Here is a 15,077-nt window from a genome sequence, read left to right as displayed (position 1 = left end):
AAAGATAAGTAACAAAGAGGACCCAAGGGAGGATGCTTCCATCTCACTCAGAAGGGGAAATATAATAGACAGAGGTAGTGGTTGAAGAGAGGGAACAAGATAGGTGATGGAGCACAGAGAGAAATAATGGTGAACATCAGACCTGGGGAGAACAGGGACAGAAAGACTGCAGAGAAAAGAGAAACTGTGAATGGAAGTATTTCTGTGGCAAGCTGGAGACTTAAATCAGAATAGGCCTTCGGAAAGATAGGAGAGGACCTATAGCTGAGACTCCTAGTAGCCGGAACATTGGAGACTGAAGAAGACACCCTTTAACTACACCTTTACCAATTTCAACCAGAGACAGCTGGCTTTCCTTTTTACACAGACCTTCACCCAGCTGTTAGGGAAATTTTAGCTATTAGTCTGAGTGCTTGCCAACACACACACACACACACACACACACACACACACACACACACACACACACACCATGTCTTCATTTTTACTGCATAACCAGGGAATTTTCAGCTGGTTTAAGGAATACTGGTTAGCTAACACTGTGCTTAGATCATCTTAGAGACCACGATCCCACCATTTGCATACTGAAAAGGATCTACTTCACAGGATTAGACATTTAAAACTGAGATATCTTTATGAGTTTTCAAATATTTTACAAAAATATATTTTGAACTCACATTTAAAATAGAATGTTAATTTTAAAAATGAGGCTTACAGTGATCTTGCACATCAGTTGAAAGCTGAAATCAGACGTATTCAAAGTTACTTACTGCTTTGAAACCATCTCTTACTGCATTATAGTGCCCACGTTTTCCTTGTATGGTACTATCAGAAGATTTCTAGAACAGATATCTAATAATGCTGTCATGCCTTATATATCTATTTCATAAGTAAATGGGCAAGTTACAGACTACCGGGATGACTAGAAAAAGCAAGAAGAGAAGGAGTGGAGGGAGGCAAGGTTGGAGAGAGAGAGAGAGAGAGAGAGTAGTTCTTCCTTACAGACTCCTGATGCTTTAAATAGTAGGCAACAGTCAATCTGAAGACAGGGCTGGAAGAGATCTTGCTATTCTCAAACTTTTTTCATATGAAATCAGACAAGACTCATGACCCTTATTAAATGTGTGTATGGAGCAGCTAGTTAGCAGCCACAGACATGCCCCGCCCTACTTTTCAAAGCATCTGCTATTGGAAAGATCTCTGTTACTGCCAAGAGCCTTGTACTTTCTTGCCAGGAGGCAGATGAGTTAGGGAGCAGCACTCAAAGTGATTGCACATTCTTTCCCATAAGCTGTAACAAGAGCTGATGAGTGCTGCCAGCGCAACTTAGGCAGACCATCACTGCCCCCTTGTTTCCCAGAGAATGCTAGATGCCTTGACTTCTCAGAAGACTGCTGAAATAAATCAGCTGTGTTAAATAAGAATGAGTTCATGTCTATCCTTTTCATTCTAAGAGTGCAATGCATTCATATATTTCACTATGTCAAATAGTAACACTTTAAATGAATAAATTCCTCCAAAATAGACACTAACACAAAGTTAATTAACCTAATTGTGTAAATTGAATAACTCTTACTGTATCATAATCTAGTCCTTCAAGTCACTATAAAAATACCAACTCAAGATTTTAGATTTCCTTTTTACTATATGTACAGTTGAAAATACATTAATAAATGTTTTTCTTTTGATAAGTAAGGACCATATCAGTGATAAACAATACTAGAAGGCTCTCTTTCCTTAATGTTAAAAGGTCACCGGCTAATTACAGCACAGAGAAAAGGTGCTAGCTTACTTATAGCTACAAAACACAGAGGAAAGGCCGAGAGTCTTTCCAGTCTTTCTTGTTTTTAACTCTAAGGTCACTAATATAATTCATGAGATCTCCATCTCCTGATCGAAGTATTTCTACAAAACCTCAACTCAAAATACCACTATGTCAAGGATTGGTGCATCAACACATGTATTTTTCAGATACACAGAACACTAAGGCATAGAATTGACATAGAACAGATTAATAAACCATAGTACTCAAACACATCAAATAGAAAAATCACCTCTCAGCATCTACTTCATACAGTTCAGTTTATGGCCGTAAAAACTTTTGTTGTACCCTATACAAAATATCTACTTACACCCAATGTAGCAAGGCACACAATATGGCTATATGAAGCTCTACAATTTTTTATTTTAGCGTATTCTTAGACATCATGTCTTTCTTTTTAAGAGAAAGGGTAAGGTTGGAGCTCACTAATTTACTCAGGGTTAAATACATCCTGTGTCCACAGATTAAAACCAGAATGAAGTCTCTCCACTCCTGGGTCAGTGTCCATATATACACCTCCTATAAATGGAGCAAAACCTCATTAGAAAATTTAAGAAAGAAAAATTAATGTCACTTTGAAAACAATATGTTTGAAAACGCTATAGCTTAATTTGGAGTGCTGAGAGTGGAGGGATGGAAGGATGGAAGTGGTTCCAGAGCCCCACAGGGAGACCACTGAGACTGGGGCAGAGGGCTGCACAAACTGATGCCCCAACCAAGGACAGTGCATACAGAGAACCTAGACCACTTGTTAATATCTAGCCAATGTACAGCTTGTTCTCCAAGGTTGTGGGGGATTAGAACTCTATTGCCTATGATCGATCTCTTCCCCTTGCAGGGCAGGGGTAGAGGCTCGGGCAGGCACACAGAGAAAGGGGATGTAGGCTATCCAGATGAGACCTAATAGGCTGTGGTCAGACGATGGGGGAGGAGCATCTCCCAGTCACAGGTCTAGGGGAGGGGAATAGGAAAGAAGAGGTAAGGAAGGTGGAAACAGGAAGACACAAGCAAGGATATAACAATTGGGAAGTAAGATGAATAAATTATAATAGATAAAGCACAAAAATGCGAATAAAACTTCATTTATTTGTTTTTATTATTACTTTTATTCACTTTATAGCTTGATCACAGGCCTGCCCACCCTCCTCTCTTCCCAGGCCCACCTTTATATTCCTCTTTCCGTTTCCCCATTCCCTTATCTAGAGGAAGGGGAACTGCTTCCCATGGATACTAACCTACTCTTACAAGTCACAGTAGGATTACATTCATCCACTCCCACTGAGCCCACTGGGCCCAGGCAGCCCAGGTATGTGAAAGGGATCCAAAGGCAGAAAACAGAGTCAGACATAGCTCCCATTCTAATTGTTAGGGAACCCACAAGTAAAACAAGCTGCTCATCTGCTGCATATCTGTAGGGGGCCTAGATGCAGCCCATGCAAGCTCTTTGCTTAGCGGTTCAGTCTCTGGGAGCCCCCATGGGCCCACGTTGTTTGACTCTTTTGTTGTTGTTTGTTTTGTTTTTATGTTTGTGTTTGTTTGTTTGAGACAGTGTTTCTCTGTTATCTTGGCTGCCCTGGACTCACTTTGTAGACCAGGCTGGCTTCAAACTCACAGGGATCCATCTGCCTCTGCCTCATGAGTGCTGAGTGTGTGCCACCACGCCCGGCTGGTTAGTTGACTCTGTAAGTCTTCTTGTGGTGGACTTGATTCCTCCAGCTCCCTTAATCCTTCCCCCAACTCTTCCACAAGACTTCCAGAGTTCTGCCTATTGTTTGGCCATGGGTCTCTGCATCTGTCTCCATCAGCTGCTGGATGAAGACTCTCAGACGACAGTTATGTTAGGCTCCTATTGGCAAGCATAGCAGAGTAGCATTAATAGTGTCAGGGATTGTCTCTCTCCCTCGAGGTGGGTCTCAAGTTAAACCAGTCATTGGTTGGCCATTCCCTCAAATTCTGTTTATTCTTTATCCCTACCTTTCTTCTAGGCAGGAAAAATTGTGGATCAAAGATTTTCTGGGTGGGTTTGCGTGTTCCTCCCTCCACTGGAAGTTCAGCCTGGCTACAGGAGTTGGCTGCTTCAGGCTCAATATCCTCCACGGTTAGGAGTCTCAGCAAGGGTCACCCCCAAAGAGTATCTGGAGCCTCCATTGTCCCAGAGATAGCCCCTCCACTGATTTCAGTTCTCTCTCCCAGTGCTCCCAACTCCCCACACCTGATTCCCACCCCAGCTCCCTTCTCTATCCCTCTTTCACTCAGTTCTTTCTCTTTATCTACCTCCTATGTCTATTTTATTCCCCCTTCTGAGTGAGATTCAAGCATCCTCCCTTGGTTTTTCCTTATTACTTGGCGTCTTTGGATCTGTGGATTGTAGCATGCTTATCCTGTACTTTTTGGCTAAATTCCACTTCTAATAAGTACATACAGAGCATGTCTTTCTCTGTCAGAGTTACCTCACTCAGGATGATCCTTTCTAGTTCTATCCATTTGCCTGAAAATTGCATGATGTCCTTGTTTTTAATAACTGAATAAGATTCTATTGTATAAATACACTACACTTTCTTTATCCATTCTTCAGTTGGGGGACATCTTGATTATTTCCATTTTCTGGATATAATGAATAAATCTTCTATGAACACAATTGAGAAAATTTCCTAGTGATACAGTGTAGCATCATTTGCCCAGGAGTGGTATAGCGGGGGTGTTGAGGTAGAGTTATTTCCAAAGTGGTTGTACAAGTTTTAACTGTTACCACTGATGGAGGTCTGTTTCCTTTGGTCCACATCCTGGCTGACATGTGCTGTCACTTGAGCCTTTTATTTTTGCCATTTTAATGTGGAATCTCAAGAGTCATTTTTATTTGCATTTCCCTGATGACTAGGGAAGATGAACATTTTTAAGTGCTTCTTGGCAATTAGAGATTCATCTGTTAAGAATTCTCTGTTTAGTTCTGTACTCGGTTTTTAATTGGGTTATTTTGTTTGTTGTTGTTTAGTGTCTTTGGTTCATTATATTCTTTGGATAATAGCCCTGTGTCAGATGCAGGGTTTGTGAAGATATATTCACATTCTGGAAGCTGTTGTTTTGTCCTACTAATGATGCCCTCTGTTTTACAGAAGCTTTTAAGTTTCAGGAGATACTATTAATTAATTATTGACAGTAGTGCCTGAACTCTTGATATTCTGTTCAGAAAATTATCTCCTTTACCAACGAGTTCAACATTATTCTCCACTTTCTATTTTATTAGATTTACTGTGTGGGGTTATTTTGTTGAGATCTTTGATCCTATTGGACTTGAGTTTGTACAGGGTAATAGATATGGATTTATTTTTGTTTTTTCTAGGTGGAGACATCGTTACACCAACATATTTGTTTAAAATACTTTTTTATTCCATTGTAGAGTTTTTGCTTCTTTACAAAAGTCGGATGTCCATAGGAGTATGGGTTTATTTCTGTGGCTTCAATATGATTCCTGTCTATAATTATGATAATACTACGCAATTTTTATTACTACCGCTTTGTAGTCCAGCTTGAAATCAGGGATGACAATATCTCTAGAAGTTCTTTTATTGTACAGAATTGTTGAGTCTTTTTTCTTACCTTTTTCATATGGAGTTAAGAATTGCTTTTTCTAGTCTGTAAAAAAAATTGTATGCTAGAATTTTGATGGGAATTGCATTGATTCTGTAGATTGTTTTTGGTAAGATGGCTATTTTTACTATGTTAATTCTACTGATCTATGAGCATGGGGCAATCATTCCATCTTCAGTGTCTTCTTCAGTTTCTCTTTTTCAGAGACTTGAAGTTTTTGTCGTAAGTGTCTTTCACTTGCTTGTTTCAAGTTACACCACAGTATGTTATTTGTGGCTACTGTGAAGTGTGTTTCCTTAATTTCTTTCTCAGCCCTGTTATCTTTCATATGAAAGAGGGCTACTGATTATTTGTGTGTGTGTGTGTGTGTGTGTGTGTGTGTGTGTGTGTGTGAGGTGTTTATCACCTGTAGAAATTCCTTTGTAGAAATTTTGAGGTCACTTATGTATATTACCCCACCGTTTGTGAATAGAAATACTCTGACTTCTTCCTTTCCATTTTGTATCCCCTTCAGATGTCTTATTGCTCTACCTAGCACTTCTATATTGAGTAGGTATGGAGAGAGTTGGCAGCCTTGTTTTACACTGACCTTTATGGACTAAGTTTCTCCCCATTTAGATTGATGGTGACTACTTGCTTGCTGTATATTTCTTTTATTGTGTTTAGGTATGTGTCTTATATCCTTGGTCTCTCCAAAACTTTCAACATGAAGGGATGTTTGATTTTGTGAAAGGCTTTCTCTGCAACTAATGAGATGATCTGTGTGGTTTTATTCTTTACGTATCTTTATATGGTAGATTAAATTGGTGAATTTTCATATGTTGAACCATGCCTGTATGTCTGGGATGGTGTCTAGTTGATCATGGTGGATAATGTTTCTGATGTGTGCCTGGATTCAATTTGCCAGTATTTTATTTAGTATTTTGTGTCAATGTTTATGAAGGAAACTGGTATGAACCCCTCTTTTTTGGATGTGATGATAAATTTATTGTTCCACATAGGATATATTTCAAAGGTGCATGACCAAAAACCTGTAAACCTTTATATACCATAGCCAATTCTTCATAGGACATATTCAAATACAAAATCAGATAAATAAAGGAAGAATTACAGAAATTAATGTGTGGAATTCACATCTCTCCCTTTGAAAATTTTCCTCAAAGAAAAGGTCACATCATTTTGTAAAAGATGAAGTTATAGCACCAATATTAACTAGGCACAGGCCATGCTTAAAGAGTAGAGAAATACTCTCTCAATTTCTCCTATGGGGGCTTCTGGCTGAATATAAAAAAAATAAAATAAAATAAATTATTCTTCTTTCTCGAATCTCTGTGTGGTTTAGGAATTAGGATGACTGTGGCTTGATTGAATGAGTTTAGCAATGTTCCTTCTGTTTGTAATTTGTAGAATAGTTTGAAGAGTATTGGTATTCCTCATTTTTGAAAGTCTGGTAGAATTTTGTGTTAAAACCATCTGACCTTGGGCTTTCTTTTTTATCGGAAGATTTTTAAAGGACTTTTCCTATTTCCTTACGGGGTTATAGCTTTATTAAAATAGTTTTCCTGATCTTGATTTAATTTTGATAAGTGGAATCTATCATTTAGACTATTTAAATTTGTGGAGTATACATTTTTAAAGTAAAATCTAATGATTCTTTGGATTTTCTTAATGTCTGTTGTTATGTCCTTTTTCATTTCTGATTTTGTAAATTTGGATGATCTGGCTCTGCCTTTTAGTTTGGCTAAAAGGTTTTTGTTGTTGTTGTTGATTTTCTCAAAAAAAAAAAAAAAACTCTTTGTTTCATTTCTTTGTGTTGTTCTCTTGTTTCTATTTTACTGCTTTCAGCCTTGAGTTTGATTATTTCTTACAATCTCCTCCTCTTAGGTGTGTCTGCTTCTTTTTGTCCTAGAGTATGCATTAAGTACTTAAATGAGATCTCCCTAATTTCTTTTTTAATCCACTTAGTAGTATGAACTTGCCTGGTATTACTGTTTTCATTTTACTGATTGTTTCTATTTTACTGATTTCAGCCTTGAGTTTGATTATTTCTTGCTATCCCCTCCTCTTATGTGTGTTTGCTTCTTTTTGTCCTAGAGTATGCATTAAGTACTTATATGAGATCTCAATAATTTCTTTATGAAGGCACTTAGTGGTATGAACTTGCCTGGTATTACTGTTTTCATTGTGTCTCATAAATTTGGCACATTATGAATTCATTTTCATTGAATTCTAGAAAGAGTTTACTTTCTTTATTTTTTTCTTCTTTGACCCAGTAGTCATTGAGTAGAGAGTTGGTCAGTTGCCATGAATTTTTAGTTTTCTGTTGTTTCTGTTGTTGTTGAAGTTCAGCTTTAATCCATGATGGTCTGATAAGATATAAAGAATTATTTCAATTTTTTTTTATCTATTGAGACTTTTTTTGTGACCTAGCATATGGTCAGTTTTGGAGAAAGTTCTATGAGGTGTTGTGTTTTCTTGAGGTGTTCTGTATATATCTGTTAGGTAAATCACTTCGTTGGTTAGTTTCACTATTTCCCTGTTTAGTTTCCATCTCAATGGCCTGTCCATTGATGAGGAGGAGTGTTGAAGTCCCCTACTATTAATGTGTGGGGTTTGATGTGTGAGGGAAGTACTAGTAATGTTTCTCCTATGAATGTGGGTTCTCTTGCATTTGGGGTACAGATTTTCAGAATTGAGGCATCATCTTGTGGATTTTGTTCTTTAATGAGCATGTGGTATCCTCCTCCATCTCTTTTGGTTAATTTTGGTTGGTAGTGTATTTTATTAGATATTAGAATGTCTATTCCAGCTTGCTTCTTGGGTCCACTTGCTTGCAAAATTTTATTCCAGCTCTTTACTCTGAGGTAATGTAGATCTTTGATATTGAGGTTATGTCATAACCAATAAAAAACAAATACTGTGGCTGGAGAGATGGCTCAGAGGTTAAGAACACTGACTGATTTCTCTTCCAGAGGACCCAGGTTCAAATCCCAGCAACCACATGGCAGCTCACAACAGTCTGTAACTCCAAGATCTGACGCTCATAGACATACATGTAGGCAAAACACCAAATTAAGATAAATAAATTAAAAGAAAAAAAGCAAATACCAATAACTGACTATTGGTACCAATATTCTAACTTCTTAAAGAGATATGAGAGAAATATTGAGGAGTAAACATTAGAAGAAAATATAGGTTTTGTCTTTTGAAAATGATATCTGCAATGAATTCTAAGGTAAAATACTCTATGCATGAATGTGATCCTATGTTTGTAATTTGTTCATATGAACTTAAGCCCATGAGGCTGATTTAAGAAATTCAGCCACTCAATAAAATATGCTTTCCCATTTGAATAATTCACCTTAATATCTTGTTGCAGTTATCTGGCAGTTTGTTATTATCCTGTCCCCATGCTGGCTAGTATCAAAATCATTTACCTATATTATTAGGATGCAGAACATCAACACTGAAAAAAATTCTGGTTAGCAACATTTATTCTTCTCCATGTATTTATTTGTAATATTTTTATTTTTGAAATTGAAATATAACTATTCCATTTTCTCCCTTCCCTCCAACTCTTCCCATGCATACCATACCCTTGTTCTCTCTGAAATCATTGTATCTATTTCTTTCATTGCTAATATACATATATCATATATTATATTATATTATATTATATTATATTAATTATATTATATTATATTGCTATATTGTATATCCCTAAATGAATAAATACAACCTTCTCAGGTGACATAATGTTAATTATGAGTATATTATTTCAGGGCTGAACACTTGGTATTGAATAATCAATTGAGAGGCTCTTCCCCATGGAAAACTATTTGTTTTACCTTCCCTCTTTTATTTCAGCACACTTGGCGGGTGTAGCTTTTCTGACATTTCTAAAATACAAAATCTCAGCAAACTTTTTATTTTTCTGTCTTTTAAAATCTTTCTGTCCCCTCTTAACATATAATCCCTAAACCTAAAGTATACAAACTACATAGTAGATATATCAATTAGGGCCAGGTACCACACTGTTACTTTTTCTCTGCATTTTTAATGGTTTCAGTTTTCTATCAGATCATAGTCTGTTTCAAGAAGATGTTTCTGTAATGAGTAGTAAGGCTTATATTTATCTCAGGGTGCAAGAAAAACTTTATAGAATGTAGTTAGGGGTTATATTTACTGGTTTAGTAGAGTTGCAGATGTAGGTTTTCCTCCAGGATCCATGACTCTACTGTTCCTTGGTATGTAGCTAGATTTATAGTACCAGTATGATTTTCTTCTTCATGGTCTTAAGTCTAATTAGAAATATATTGGTTACTCCCAATGTATAAGTACCACTAATAACCCTTAGGCTACCATTCCATAATGGTTATTATTTTAGTTCATAGGCATTATAGTTGGGTAAGCATATCAGTTGCTTTTCTCTATTGCAAGCTTGCACGGTGCCTTCTGTTACCATGAGAGTTAGTCCATAGACTAAAGAGGCTTTCAGGTCAGAACCAGCTGAAGGTCCTCTGGATCCTGTGATCAAAGGACATGGTGGCTTCAGCAATAGGGATTTCATTTTCACTTCCATGAGGTAACCAAGGACAATAGCCATAAGATTTAAGGTTTTGTTTCGGGGGGGGGGACATCTCTTGAACAACCTAGGCCATCAACTGAAATGGGCATTTCACATTGGGGTTTTTGTTACATAGTCTATGGATCTGGAGAGAAGTGGTGTCAGCAGAGAGGGGAAAGGGGAATTTTTTAAATTAGTGTGTGTGTGTGTGTGTGTGTGTGTGTGTGTGTGTGTGTGTGTGTCAGTCTGTCTATCTGTCTGTGTAGGCTTATATGTATTATCTGTAATTTGAGGTATATAAAAAGTAATAAGGTTACTTACCACTTTTTCAGACATCTATACTGTTATTATACCCTCCTTCTTTATTAACAAATTTCCACTGCCTTCTTAATTAAAGCTCCCTCCCCATTGTTCCAGTTTCCCCTTTCAAGTCAATTGCTCAAGGTTATATATATGAGGGAGACAATATATTCTTTTGAAAATTTATAGGGCTGAATACAAAGCACTTAAAAGTATATATTGTTATAGATTCCACTTAAAGGGCCATACATATTAAGAGGACCTAAAAGCATTTTAGTCAGCCATCAATCGTCTTATTATATTCACTAATCACAAGTATACAACTTTCTAGCCAAAATGAAAATTCTATTTTGGATTATTTTGGGACATAACCTTATTCCTGAAATTCTGCCCTGGTTTTCAAATTTCCTTGCTCATATTCTTCATATTCTTCCTAGTTTTGTTTTTATTTTTAATTATTCTTTTGGGGGAGGGGTATGTATATGTTTGGGGGTTTGTTGTTTATATTTTTGAGACATGTTTTCACTATTTAATTCTGCCTGACCTGGTATTTTCTATGGAAAATAAACCCCTTTTGAACTCACAGAGCTCAATCCTGTCTGCACCTCTGGATTCTGGGGTGCAGAGATTAAAGATGCAGCCAGCATACCTGATATATCTTCACATGGTATTAATATTATTTTATTCAATGAAAACTTTTTACACATACTTATTACGGGATAGTCACACTTATTCCCATACCCTCCCTGATCCTTCTCCAATCTTCAAATCCTTCCTCCTCACACAAAGGACTCATCACACTCTTTTATGCCATTTTGTTTCATTTATATGTTTTGCTTTGTAACATGTGAGATTTAACCTGGGCCATTATAAAGGATATGCATGTGCAGCTATTCACTAAGGCATGAATAGCTCAGCATTGGCTATTTCACAAAAGACAGTGGTTTCTCCTCCTCTAGCAGCCTCGCACTAACACCAGCTCCCAGTGGACAGTTAAGACCAAGTGTCTTTTCCCATCTATGACTGAATGTTTATGTGCTCAGTCTCATATAGATCTGTTATACAGAGAACCTTAGCTGTTCTGAGCTCAACATCGATTACACTGTCACATGTAATTGAATATCCAATCCTACGCATCATCCTGGATTCACCAATTTCCAAAATCTACCTATTATATACACTATGGCTGTGAAAATCTATCACAATCAATTCCAAATAGATTAAAAATATTCTACCAGGTTTTGTTTTTATTTTTTGATTTGTATAGGGCAACAAGAGTAATTTTTAAAACGTTGATAACCTATGGTTGTTTGAATGGCATTGTCCCTCATGGGCTCATGTATTTTTATGGTTAGATCACAGTTGATAAACTGTCATCATTAGGGAAAGATTAGAAGGTACACCTTGTTGGAGGAGGTGTATCACTTGGGGTGGGTGGGCTTTAAGATTTCAAATCCCATGTCAAACCCAATGACAGGCTTGATATTCTCTCTCTCTCTCTCTCTCTCTCTCTCTCTCTCTCTCTCTCTCTCTCTCTCTCTCTCTCTCTCCCTCCCTCCCTCTCCTCCCTCCCTCCCTCCCTCCCTCCCTCTCTCTCTCTCTCTCTCTCTCTCTCTCTCTCTCTCTCTCTCTCTCTCTCTCTCTCTCTCTCTCTCTGTTTCTACCTACATATCAGGGTGCTCTAAGCTCTCAGAAGAAGTAGCTCTCAGCTACTTCTTCAACACCATAACTGCATGAGTACCTTCCTGCTCCCTGACATGATGGCAGTAGACCGCCCCTCGGAAACCGGAAACAGGGCCCAAATTAAATGTCTTGTTTTATAACAGCATCATTGATGATGTTGTCTCTTTACAGCAGTAAAACTGTGACTAAGTGACCAACACCTTCTGATAGATTTCAAATAACTTTAGAAAACTAAAATAAAACAAATCAGTATAATCTTGCCTGATCTGAATTTACTCATGTTTTTGCTATTGTTTAACTATTGACATTTCCCGAAAGCTTTGTCTAACTTGTTATCTTTTGGAAAACAATGAACCTCAAGTGGAGTGAGACTTGTCTCTGACATGGACTCTGTTGCCTGCTTTTGGGTCACGTTCTCCTGCTGGGTTGCTTTGTCTAGCCTCAGTGGAAAAGGATGTTCTAAGGCCTGATGCCACTACATGTACTGGGGTGGGTTTGTATGGGGGGCTTCCCTTTGCTGAGGAGAACAGGAGAGAGCAAAAGGGAGAAGAGGGTGGGAGAGTGGAATGGGGTCTAGGGGAGAGAGTGTGCTGTGACTGAGATGTAAAATAAATAAATAAATAAACTTAATAATAATAAAAAGAGAGAGGGAAATGCCTCCAGGTGGAAGGAGATTGTGAGACATAGGTCTTATTCTCTGTCTCTGGTTTCCAAATCAGTGTGAGAGTAATGAGTTTCTTTTGCCATACCTTCCTCCTCCTATCATAAATTACACAGATGTGAGACCAAAAGCAATAGAGCCACTATGAGCTGAAAATTTGAAAGTTATAGTAAATGTTTCCCCTTTAAGCTGTCTATGATTACCTCTGATATTTTATCACAGTCATGAAGAACACACACTCTACCAGCCTTACCACCTTTTCCTTCTCCTATTAAGTGTATTTCCTTACAGTCAGGATACCAAATACTTCTCCCTGACATTTGCAAATCCTATTTACTCTGCCAGGAATATTTTTCCTCATTCTTCTGCATATCAGTTACCTTCTCATTGTTCACACCTCAGCCTTTCCTCAAGACACATCTTATGTTAGTTTGTTGTTTTTGTTGCTGCTGCTACTGCCGTCGCCGCCGCCGCCGCCGCTGCCGCTGCTGCTGTGATAAAATACCCAATGAGAACAACTTATGGAAAGAACAGTTTATTGTAGATTGCACTCTGAGACGATACAGACCATCACCATGGAGAAAGCATGGCAGCCAGAGCCTGAAATAAGCGGTCTGTAGTGAATCTACAGTCAGAAAGAAGAACTTAATAAGAAGTAGGTAGGATAATAAAACCTTGTGTCCTGCCCCCAAGGCCCACTTCCCAACAAGTTTTCACCTTCTGAAAGTTCACTGTCTTAGCAAACAGTGCCACCATCTGGAGAAGCATTTAAGCATATGTGTTTATCGCTATCACAATCAAGCTATAACACTTTCCTTTAATCTTGATATATGTCTTAAGTTCAACCCATCTCATTCTAATTATTCTTCAACTCAGTAAGAAGTTAATTTCAGTATCTATTATGTTTTAGCCTTTTCTTCAGTCTTGACTATAAAGTCATATCTCCATGCAGCAGTCATATCTCCATGAATTCATCTAAGTATTTCTAATATATATCTAATTTAACTGATCAATAGTAGATAAACTAGTAATTGGTAAAGTTGTGAGCAAAAATATGAATCCCTATAGTAGCTCTTAAGGCATGAAGCTCATAAAAATAACCAAATAATATTAACAATATCAACACAAGAAGAGAGAATGTTAAATGAAAAAAAAAATCTTTTAAGGAACTTACTAATTTCCATTTGCTTTTTGTAGTGGAAACTTGAGGCATTTTCTAAGACTGGAATCTTCCAAATGTGTTTAAAGTAAAAATTTCCCAAGGTACTAAACACCTTTGTGTAGCTAAGGATTGTTAAAGATGAAGCTTCTTGGAAATAAGAATTTTCAAGTCAAACAATATCTTGGAGTCTCTATTGGTAATTATCCATTGGTTTGATTGGTGTTTGTTAATAATGAGATGCTCTATTGCTCTGTATAAATTGCACGCATTGATAATACAGTTGGCAATAGTGAGACAGTATCTCAGGATCCAGAACAGAGATTTTTCTCAGTACGAAGTTAGTTAAGCCACTCAGAGGCTCCAGTCCCTGAACTTGCCCTCATTAGCACCATGCTGTAACCAACCAAGTCAAATAGCCAGATAGTCTGAAGGCCAAAGTACTCCTATTGGCATCTGACTCTGATTTTCCATCATAGAAGGATCAGCTTTTGATATTTATCAAAAATATTAGTGATAATCTCCATATTTTAAATACACAGATATTTTATAACTAATGTCAAGGCCATAGCTAACACAGTTTTAGACTTTAGATATAAGGCCCATTGATCATTCTTTGAAATACATAATTTTCCAAAAGATTCTGAGCTTTGAAATTGAAAAAGACTAATTCTCAACCTTCCCAGTGCTGTGACTTGATAGTTACAACTTCTCGTGTTGTTGTAAGCCCAACCACAGATACTGTTACAAATTGTAATGTAAATATCTGTGTTTTCTGATTGTCTCAGGCAACCCCTGTGGAAAGGTCATTTGACTCCAAAGGAGTAGCGACCCACAGGCTGAAAATGGATGATTTAGCACATGAAGTCCATAGAATAAAAAAGAAATACAAAATTAGCTCAAAATCTATTAGTTCCTTATGATTAAAAAAAACTGATTTATTCTGATGTTATTTATTTGTAAATGTGTTCTTAAGCAATTACATTATATACATATACACATATATGATTACATATATATTAAATCTACAATGTAGATATAAGTAAGAAAGTATATATTACTCTCATTTATATACAGTGTTTTATATATATATTTATATATCAATCATATACTCAGATATTATCACTTATGGAACACTGTTCACACATTTTTCTCTATTTTCTGAATGCTATTTAAGCTCAAAATCAACTACTGAATATACAGTGAAAACTATTGTGTTGATTACTTTTAAAATGTAAGGACATTGAAATCCATATTTTCACTCTTTGTGTGATGAATTTTGTGTTTAGATGAAAGA

This window comes from Acomys russatus, chromosome 10 (genome assembly GCF_903995435.1).
Source record: "Acomys russatus chromosome 10, mAcoRus1.1, whole genome shotgun sequence".
NCBI lineage: Eukaryota > Metazoa > Chordata > Mammalia > Rodentia > Muridae > Acomys > Acomys russatus.
This window is presented reverse-complemented; position numbering follows the sequence as displayed.